Below are 10,119 nucleotides of genomic sequence, written 5' to 3'. Positions count from 1 at the left end.
CACCCCTCCCTCCATGAATAAGGATCTGTGTCTCAAAACTTTTTATTGAATATATCCCAGTGATGCCTGTCTTTCCAGTAGGGGAATATGCCGTCTTTCTCAGAACTGAAACTCTTCTTCCAGCTGTTGCCAGGTGTTGCTCAATAGTTTGGTCTGTTCTCTGATAAAAAATGGCATCTCCATAGCAGGCATTCTGCATTCCTAGGAATATTGTGTGTTTGGCTTTTTGTTTTATCTTTTAAGAGTAAGGTGAGAGAGCAGTAAATCTAAAGGAATTAGACCATAGCTGAATAAGACATCAGCATGAGTGTTCACGTTAGTATCTGTAATGCCCATATAAAAATGGGGCCCTGCAGCATTCATGCGTAACCTCAGTGCTGGGGAAGTAGAAATTGGTGAATTCTCTGGGTCAGCCAGTTCAGCCAAATCAATAAGCTCCAGGCTCAGTATGAGTCTTTGTCTTTAAAAATAAAGTGGAGAGTTACTGTGGAAGGCACTCAACATTGACCTCTGGCCTTCACATCATCACAGGGCATGTGTACCCACACACTCAGGTGCATGCATGTGCACCACATACACAAACACACATAGAGAGAAGCCTGGGTTCTAATGGTCCTGCTATCTCATCTGTTTAGATGCAGCATGTACAAAGCACAGGGTTTTTTTTGCTCTTGACTTTCCAATCTACAACCTGGACAAAGAAGATGAGGAACTAGGGAAGTGGTCCTTGTTATGAAATTACTACTTTACAGTACTCTGCTCTGTCATGCCAGATCACATAATAAATGCCTACATGAAACTGTCTTATCTAACCAGGGAGCCCAGGTTAATAGTAGTTTGTGGACTGCATCTTCAAGAGGATCATACAGATCAATCATATTCATTATTGTGTATCAGAAAAAGTAGAGGATCAAAGAAGAGTTCTTATCATCCTCAAACAAGCCTAGAGTCATGGGAATCAAAAGTTCATTTTAAAGTCGACTCAATATTTACTTTTGAGATGTTCTTCCAGAGGACTGAAGAATGAACAGTTACTTGATAGTTGGAATTAGAGGTCAGAGAATAAGCCAGTAGATGTGTTAAGAAACCCTTCTATGTGGTGTAGGAAAATCTCCCCAGCAGTGTTGACATTTGCATTACTCAAGATGTCTCTCTATTAACCAAATAAAGTACAGCTAGGTATTGTGAGATAAGAAAAGAGAACTAGGAGAGCTATCTCAGAATATGGAGACAACAAATAGCATCATGCAAAGGAAAAGTACCCCACTGAATATAAATGAAGAATGAATACAGTTGAGTGTCACCAGTGTCAGGGATCCATCCCTAGAAAGCACCATTAGAAAACTTTATCATTAACAAGCTGTATGCTCATTGAACCAAAACAGCCACAAGACCACTAGGTATAGAGCTTCATCTATCCACAGACCATCGCTGACCAATGTGACTCAGTCTAAAAATAGATATCAGTTAGTAAATATCAGTGAAGGACACTGGCGGAATTTGAGAAGAAAGATGACATCATCCAAAAAACCAACATCATGTAGAAAGATCTTTGGGAGTCAGAAAAGAAAGAGAACTGAGACTTCCCTTCACTTTCTTCACTATGGTGACACTCAAAGTGATAGTTTATTAGTAAACCTTCCGGCGTGCTTCTTCTCATGATAATAGGTGCAAATTCTTTAGATATCTAGTCAATACAAGTGCTGAATAAGTGAGCACATGGGTCAATAAATGGGCAGCATCTAAAGAAGCCTGTGGTAATGATAGCCAGGATGTATACAGAAAATCATCATGAGATATTAAAAGCAGCAGCATTTGACAATAAGTTATATTAGGTGAGTATAGGGAACTGTAGAACACAGGGGACAGATTTTGTACATATCTGGGAGAATGACATATATTTGGGTGAGAATATAAGACTCCATTCACAGAAGCAAGACTAGGTCCAAGACCAGAAGAAGATTCTGTTAGCTTTCATCCTTTTGAAATAAGATTGATGTACAAATATTCTTTAGAGGGTCTAGAAGAACTGAGATTACAAAATGGACCTCGGGAAAGAATACAAAGCCAAACAGAAATATTTTATTATATTACCTTTGATAGGCATCAGGCAAAGCTCTGGGCAGGGATGAACATGCCCAAGATGGAGGGCAGAGAAGAAAAACAAACAGACGGTGCTTTGGGGAGGGAGGCAAAATGAGCTGCCCTCTGTTTAGGAACCTTATCGTGATCTCCTGATCTAGTATCTAATCGATTATGTATCCAGATGACCCAGAAAACACTGAAGATCATTGTCCTGCCTGGAGAGAGAAGCCTTTAAATGCAAGCCGTATGCCAGCCATTAATCAGACGCACCAGTTTTTGCATGAGACATCAATAGCTCAGGAGAAGAGTGGTTCAGAGATTGCCACTCAGGCTGTACACTGGAAACGTATGCCTTCCTCTGATGCTATTTACTTTGTGATGGTGTTATTAAAATGAAAGGATTGTTTTTAATGAGCTGGGAGGGAATCCACTTAACCAAATTGTTCATAAACAGCATAAAACACATCAAGACTTTGCTCTGCGCCAATCTACCAATACAGAATCCTGCCGTTGCAAGAACCTTTTTTTATATAAACATTTACAAGAAGAATTAAAAAAAAAAAAAGGAAAATGGTTTGGGGAGCTACCAGATGGAATAATACAAGAATAAACTTGAATGATGTTAAATTGGGCTTCACCAACAGCAAGGAGAATCTTCCAGTGCCTGGGAGTTGAGATGACAAAAGAATTTGGAGTTTGGAGTAAAGCAAGTATTGTAGATTTTTCTCTGGGGACTCCTTCCCACTAACCTATAAAAACTAGAGTTTTGTGTTTATTAAAATTTCCAAAGCCTGGTTTGCAATAAACTCCCAAATAATATTTGCAAATTGATTCATTACCCATCATTTCTCTCTCAACAATCAGCCTCCAGTCTCTTCCAAACTCTTTCAAAAGATGTAGTGTACTGGGGACTTGTCACATGGAAAGAATGCCTTCTCCTGGGTTGTCCCCAAGCTAGCCATTTTGTGCTCCATTTCTGAGGTTGCAGGGTCTACTTATGTCGCTGTGTGTTGGAGCCTGTATATCGCCCACCATTGCCATTTCTCCATCTGCCTTGCATATCATAAGTACAAAGAAAGGCAGATTAACAGAAAAACCAATTATATAATGTTTTGCAATTGCTCTCCAGCCCTTCCCTCCACTCTCACTGGCTCCCCTATTCAACCTTCCAACTCAGAGCACATTTGAAGCAAACTTGGCTCACAATGCATTTTGCAAAGAAACCACAAAATAACATGATTGTAAAAATGTTAGCTGCAAAAGTAATAAATAAGGAAATAAATAAGTGTATAACCACAGAGCCTTGTCTGGCTCCTCCACTCCCTGACCACAGTGGCCCTCTGCTGTCTGTCCTCACTAGGGGACTGAATGAGAAGCCAAGAAAACAGGAACACACCTCTTCCTGGCTCAGGGCCCTCATAGGTGGAAGTCATATTTCTGTCCTCGCAAGACAGAAAGCTCTGTATCAGAACTATCTAACAACAAAATAGAGAGGGTTGGCTCCATGCCACAATGGATTTAGATGGTCATTTTGTAAGCCTAACAAGGTCAGGCTCTGTGCCTCGATACATCCATGAGACACCTCACTTTCCTCCTTAAAAGCTCTAAGAATCAGACAACATTTGTTCCCACTATGCAGATGAAGACAGTGAAGCTGACGAAACAAATAGCAATTAGACTACATTTCCCAGATGCCATACAGTCTTCGAAATTATTGGAATGGGAAGTAGAAAGTACAGGAGAAACGTACTATGCCTACTCCGTGTCACTTTCTGATCACTACTTTCAAGTCTTTATTAGATGCCTTTGTTTTAAGAGAATTCAGACTAGACGGTATGGGGCACACCATTAATCCCAGCACTCAGGAGGCAGAGCCAGGCAGACCTCTGTGAGTTTGAGGCTAGCATGATCTACAAAAAGAACTCCAGATTAGCCAGGAAGGCAGGGATAGAGAGAAGGAGGGAGAGAGAAAGAAGGAGGAAGGGAGAGGGAAAGATTGAATTGGGAACTAATATACTTAAGGTCTACACAGCAAGCTTGTCAGTTCTCAGCTTATTTTCTTGGAAATCTGAACAGCCCCAAGTCATTCTTCATCAGAAGATCTCTGGCTGAAAATATTCTCCCAAGTGTGTAACTTATATTGTTCAATCAAAGACAGAACAAGACCCTGACATCTGGGCCTGGGACTCAACAACAATGCAAGGACAGCAATTCAAGGCTAGTGGTCAATAGTATTTTATGTGCAGGATAAGACTAATATTAAAGATGGAAAAGAAACAATACACGCAGATAGCAGAATTACAGATGTGTGAACAGGGCCCCCTGCATTAACAAATGGCAGACAATATCCTATTTAGAGCATTTTATTTATGAGCAGTGATGCTTCTCTAGAATTGTACTATGCATGTGGTCTTCAGAGTCCTACAGGATAGCTTAGTTTCCAGCAGAAGAAAAGCAGAGAGGGAGGAAGGGGTAGAGGGCTGGGGAAAAAAAGAGAAAAGAGAGAGAGAAACCAGTAAGTGGACAGACACACAGGAAAGGAAGAATGGGACAACAGTTACACCACGGGTGGGTTAAGAATACAGTTACTACTGAACATACAAAGCATGCTTACGTCAACTCGTCTTTGGTTTTCATAACATCTGTAGAAGTAAGGGTCATTATCTCCATTTTCCTAATGAGAAAATATAGAGGCTTCTGAGAGACTTCAACCTGACTTTTCCAAAACTTCCAGCTCTTCCTGAGAAGCCAAGACCAATACCCTAGTTCCCAGCCTCCACCTCAGAGTTCCCCATGCCCTTCGCCGCCATATTCGAAGTTCCAGAGAAGAGACACTATGGAGCTCAGTGTGCCAGACTCAGTCAGGAGAGGAGAAGGAAGTTAGGAACATAAACGGAATAGAAGCAACAAGGAGAGTGAAAAGTGCACAGATCTGAAGGAGCCATTGAAAGTCAAATGAAATTGCACTTTCTTTGGAACACAATAGTCCAAACGCTAAAGTCCTGGGATTTTAACATACACATTAGTCTTAATTCAGTGAGGATGGAACTCTTTCTAAAACCGATTATGCCTTTGTCAATATTCCAGAACAAAGTACAAGGAATCTAATTTAGCCTTTTAGAGAGACTAGACTGTCTCTATGCTGCACAGCGTTCTAGAGGACTCAAAATTTAAAGGGCCACTGGACTCAGCACTGAGGGAGTTGCTGTGACTTCCTGGACATTGGAAAATTGTTGAAGAGGAAAAGTTATGGCTTTGCTTTGTTTTCTGCCTCCTCTCTCCTTATCAAGCCTTGGGCTTTTGCTCCTCCTTAGCAGGTCTGCGCATGACCGCCTCTCTCCCCACTTCTAACATATTGATTGGGAACTCATATGCATCTTGTGGTAGCCAAGCAACCCAATTCTGAGTGTGGAACCCCAGTCCATTAGCACAGGGGACACAGATCTGAGCTCACCACAGATTCACCTGTGTTTTTTTCCAGTTCGTGGTTCTGAAGATCTCAATCAAATAAAAAATAATAATAAAATAAAATAAAATAAAATAAACAAAGAAAACAAACCTAGGAACACCAAAAAGCTTCCTTGCTCGAAACCCTTCAGCATATGAGCCCATGGCGGGGGATGCCAACACTGCCTTTCTTGGTTTGAAAGCTTAAAGACAGAAATTGCATTTTATTTGACTTTGTGTGTCTATCCCTCAACCAGGACTTTGTTAATAGTAAGAGTAGAAATTCTGTTCGCAGGATAATTCGTTCTGGAAGGAGGTGAGCAGAGGAAAGAGAAAAAGGAGAAAAGGTTAGTGAGAAGCCTATTAGGAAGGTGGGGACAGGGACTAGGGAGCTCGAAGGCACATTGTCCCTTAGCCCAAACTATTTTCTCACAGCTGCAGCAGGGCAAACAGGATCCGTTTCTGAAACAAACTCCCAAACTTCTCTCTAGATTTTGCCACAAAAAGCAGAACTAAGACTCAGGCCGCAGCAGGAGATTCAGATGAGCTCTCCCCACCCCCAAAGATGCCCCCCAGAAAAGATACTAAAATTCAGAGAACCTGGTGCTTGAGGCCTGTGGGAGAAGGGAGCAGCCCAGCTGGCAGCAGACAATGTCCTCCTGTGGCTGCGGGCTCTGCTCTTTCCGCCTCCCGGCTGCCTGGCTCTATGGTGTCCCTGGATGAACCCTTGACAGGCCCTCCCGCTGCTAGACAGGTATTCAAATGAATGCATGTTTTATTTTTAAAAAGACTTTGTTTAAAAATATGGTCTCAGAAAGTTCTCTGTTCCTCTTGCTCATCAATGCCAGGATAAGAAATTTTGCAGCCAGTTTGAAATCAACAACATCAAAGCAATTCAACATTGGTTGGACTCCTGATAGATGCCCGATGAATATTCCTGCTTTGGAAACAACCACAGTTTTTCTTCCTTTAGATCTCTGGTTGAGTCGTTGGCATGCTGCACAGGACACAGATCGCCACAAGACATAGCAGCCTTGTCCCACTATGTGCAGCCTTCAATAGACACACAGAGTGTCTGGATTTTTAAGCTTCTGTATGTGTGTAAAGTTACACATGGTGTCAGATACACTTGGTGATATATACGCACAAGTATGAGATGATTGATACCTGTGCACACACAGGCACACCAACATGGAGCCCTGAGATCAACATTGTATGTCGTCCCCCATCACGTTCCACCTTTACTTTCTGAGTGAGACAGGTCCTCTCACTGATGCTGATGTTCATAGTTTGGCTAGGTTAGTTGGCCAATGATCTATCTCTACCTACCTCCCCATGGCTGGGATACAAGCACCCATGCCCACCGGCAGCTTTCTGAGTATGTTCTGAGCATTCAACTCATGTCTCCACTCTTGCTCAGAAGGCGCCTTATTGAGAGCCATCTCCTCAGACCCTAAACTTACCTTTTTTGGTAGTAACGGGAAACTGGACCCAGGGTCTCATTCATGCTTGGTACATGCAGAGCTACTTTCTTTCTTTCTTTCTTTCTTTTTCTTTCTTTTCTTTTTTTTCTTTTTTTTTTTTTGTTTGTTTGTTTGTTTGTTTTTTGAGACATGGTTTCTCTGTGTGTCTCTGGCTGTCCTGGAACTCACTCTGTAGACCAGGCTGTCCTCGACTCCATTTTAAGCTCTTGAACTTTTAATCAGCAGGGCTGTCAAGGTAGGTGAAACAGTTTGGATCCTGCCAGCATATTCTAGAAATAGTATCTCACTGTTCCTTTAGGAAACCATTCCATCCATTCTCAATCCATGTTGTTTAAGAGGGAATGGCCTTGCTCTTCTGGCCTTCAACAGTGGTGTAGGTCCAGGCTGGCTTATTAGCACATACAAATAACCTCATAACCACATAGCCAACACACTAAGTTCAGTCCATGGAGAGTTAATTATAAGATATTTATCAAAGTTACTTGGGCAAATACACACATTTTTTATTATGTTTACCCTAAGCCTCTGGCTGCTATGAGACCCCAGGAAACAGGGCATGTTTAATAAAGGAGTTAATGCAGAAAGAAACATACTTCTGACCTCTTATATGATATGATACATGTTGCCCCAAAAGGCTTTTCATATAACCAAGTTAGCACAGGACAGGATGCTTTAGTGGATTGTAAAGGAGTTTTGCATGCCATTTCTGGAAAGACTTTTTGTTTTTAAATCCAAGGATAGAGCCTGAAGCTCAGTGGTTAAGAGCACTGACTGCTCTTTCAAAGGACCCAAGTTCAGTTGCCAGCACCTACATAGCCACGCACAGCTATCGGTAACTCCAGCTTCTGGGGACCTATTGCCCACTTCTGGCAGCCTTGGGCAACAGACATGCACATGATACACAGTCATACACTTGGGCAAGACACTTATCCATATAAAATAATAAATAATAATTCTAAACATTTTGAAAATCCAAAGATAATCTCATCTCTTTTTCTTTTCCAAATAAAGGAAAAACAGAGCGCGTACAAGAAAGGGCTTGCCATAACTCTTGATTATTAAGTGATTATATGCTGTGTGCCAGAGCCAATTGCCAATGATCTCAACAGCTTCACGAGCTAAGTATTATCTTCATTTTTGAGATTTGGAAAATAAAACTTAAATTTTCTTTCTTTTGGTTCCTTTCTATAGGCTATATGCATATTTTAGAAGTTCTTCTTTTTTTCAACCAGTTGAGGAGGCCCCCAACTTTTCCACCCTTCATACTTTACTATGTTCTCTTTCTCCTTGTAAACACTATGTTCATTAGTCTTAGAAAACCTTTTTCTACCTTCCTGAAATGTCTGTGAGTTCCTTGAGAAGCCAGAGCAGATAAGAAGAATGGAAGAAAGAAGAAAATACAGAGGATGTCAGGTTGGGTTGTGTTTTTTCAAGGCAGTGGATTTATTCTCTGTGATGTCACAGTACTTAATATATGACATCAGTTTTGACTTAGACATGTGACCACTGTTATAAAGACTACGAGGAAGATGCAAAAGAACAGAAGGCCAAGCTAAGCGCAGCTAAGCTGCAGGAGAAGAACCAGAGTCAGGGTACAGTCAGGCTGTTTTGTGATCTCCTAGGAAGTCATCAGAGGGAATTACCGAGGAAGGCAGGTGGAATTATTGCAAGAAATGCTTTCCTTTTCGGAGACTGGAGAGGCTCTGTACAGTTGAGGAGTGATCGAATTATATTTCAGTGTCTAGTGTTCCTAAATGACGTGAGTTAAAAGACTTGCATAGTTTCCTGTTCCCATCATCAAAGCAGGAACTAGTCAGATCAATTTCACTCTCATAAACAAACCTAGCACAATGAAGACACATTTCTCATGCTAGGAGTATTAGGATTTCAAAGCAGAGTAAGGCTGAGCTGCTTGCTGGCTTCACAGAGATTTCAGGTCGCAGGTGGTAAGCTTTTAATGGTCTGCTATAAGAAATGTTGTTTATTAGAGACTGCCTCCTAGTTTTATTACTTTCAGCCAAGGCAACCAGGCCACTTCACAGCTTGTGTTCTACCATCATGATTAAAGACCAAGTTCTGGTTGGGTTAGCCTTGAGCCTGTTCTCAGAGACAGAAGAACAGTAAGCAAGGACTCAAGTTCTCATCCCAGCACTTTCTCTGTACCAGATACGCAACATTTGAATAGCTTTCACTATTCAGAATCTCATCTTCTTTGTCTGTAAGTGGGTCGAAAGAAAACCTCCCCAATGATTGGTGTGTGAAGCAATAAAATACCAGCACGACAAAAAAAAAAAAAAAAAAAAAAAAAAAAAAAAACCAACTTTTTATAAAACTCTAAAGTGCTATGCTAATATTGCAAACTGCCTGAGTTGAATGATAGTTCTCTTTCTCCCCTCCTACTCCCCCTCTCCTTTCATTCTTCTTCCTCCCTCCCCTTCCTCCTCCTCTTCCCCCTCTTTCTCCTTTTTCCCCCTCTTCCCCCTCCTCCTCTTTTTCTTCCTCTTTTGGAGCAAAGGCTCTTTAGTGAATATTTTTTACAAATACACTGGAGAATCATGCAGTGCTACCTGCACTGGATACAATCGTAAACCACAAGTCTGCACACACCTTTGCAACTGGCCCTGTGATAGCAGAACCTTTCATCTCACCTTTATCGTTGACTATGACCCCTGCATTCTCTTCAGAATAAAAAAACACCCCATCTTTTCTTCAATATGACTTTCATTATGGAATTACCACTGCTGGATGGACATTTTCTCTTAGTTCTGGTTTCCCATGCTGTCACCGTGTCTCCTGCCCAAGCAGCAGGAAGTCTGTTCAGCCAACCCTTAATTCCCTCCACAGACATGATATACAACTCTTTGGCTCCTGTATTGTCAGAACAGTTGATCACAACTCCTACCAGAAGACCCAGGGAAATACGGAGTTTTGCTTCAGAGGACCCACCACAACCTCACTTCATCATCTTGAGTGCCCAGAAAGAGTCAAAAAGGATAGGCATTTTCTTCTTGTTGGAAAAGACAAACTATAGAAACAGATCCCAAAATTGCCAAACCTTATCATTCATGCTCTTCATTTCTTTAACTGTTGGGAGCCATTGACT

The 10,119-nt window shown here is 41.5% G+C and overlaps 1 pseudogene; it reads right to left on the bottom strand.

Moving 5' to 3' along the window:
* Positions 1 to 9,569: 9,569 nt before the first annotated feature.
* On the bottom strand, positions 9,570 to 9,981 carry LOC117717555 (large ribosomal subunit protein uL14 pseudogene; annotated as a pseudogene).
* Between the last annotated feature and the right edge of the window lie 138 nt (positions 9,982 to 10,119).

The sequence above is a fragment of the Arvicanthis niloticus genome, chromosome 12, assembly GCF_011762505.2.
Source record: "Arvicanthis niloticus isolate mArvNil1 chromosome 12, mArvNil1.pat.X, whole genome shotgun sequence".
Lineage (NCBI taxonomy): Eukaryota > Metazoa > Chordata > Mammalia > Rodentia > Muridae > Arvicanthis > Arvicanthis niloticus.
This window is presented reverse-complemented; position numbering and strand designations above follow the sequence as displayed.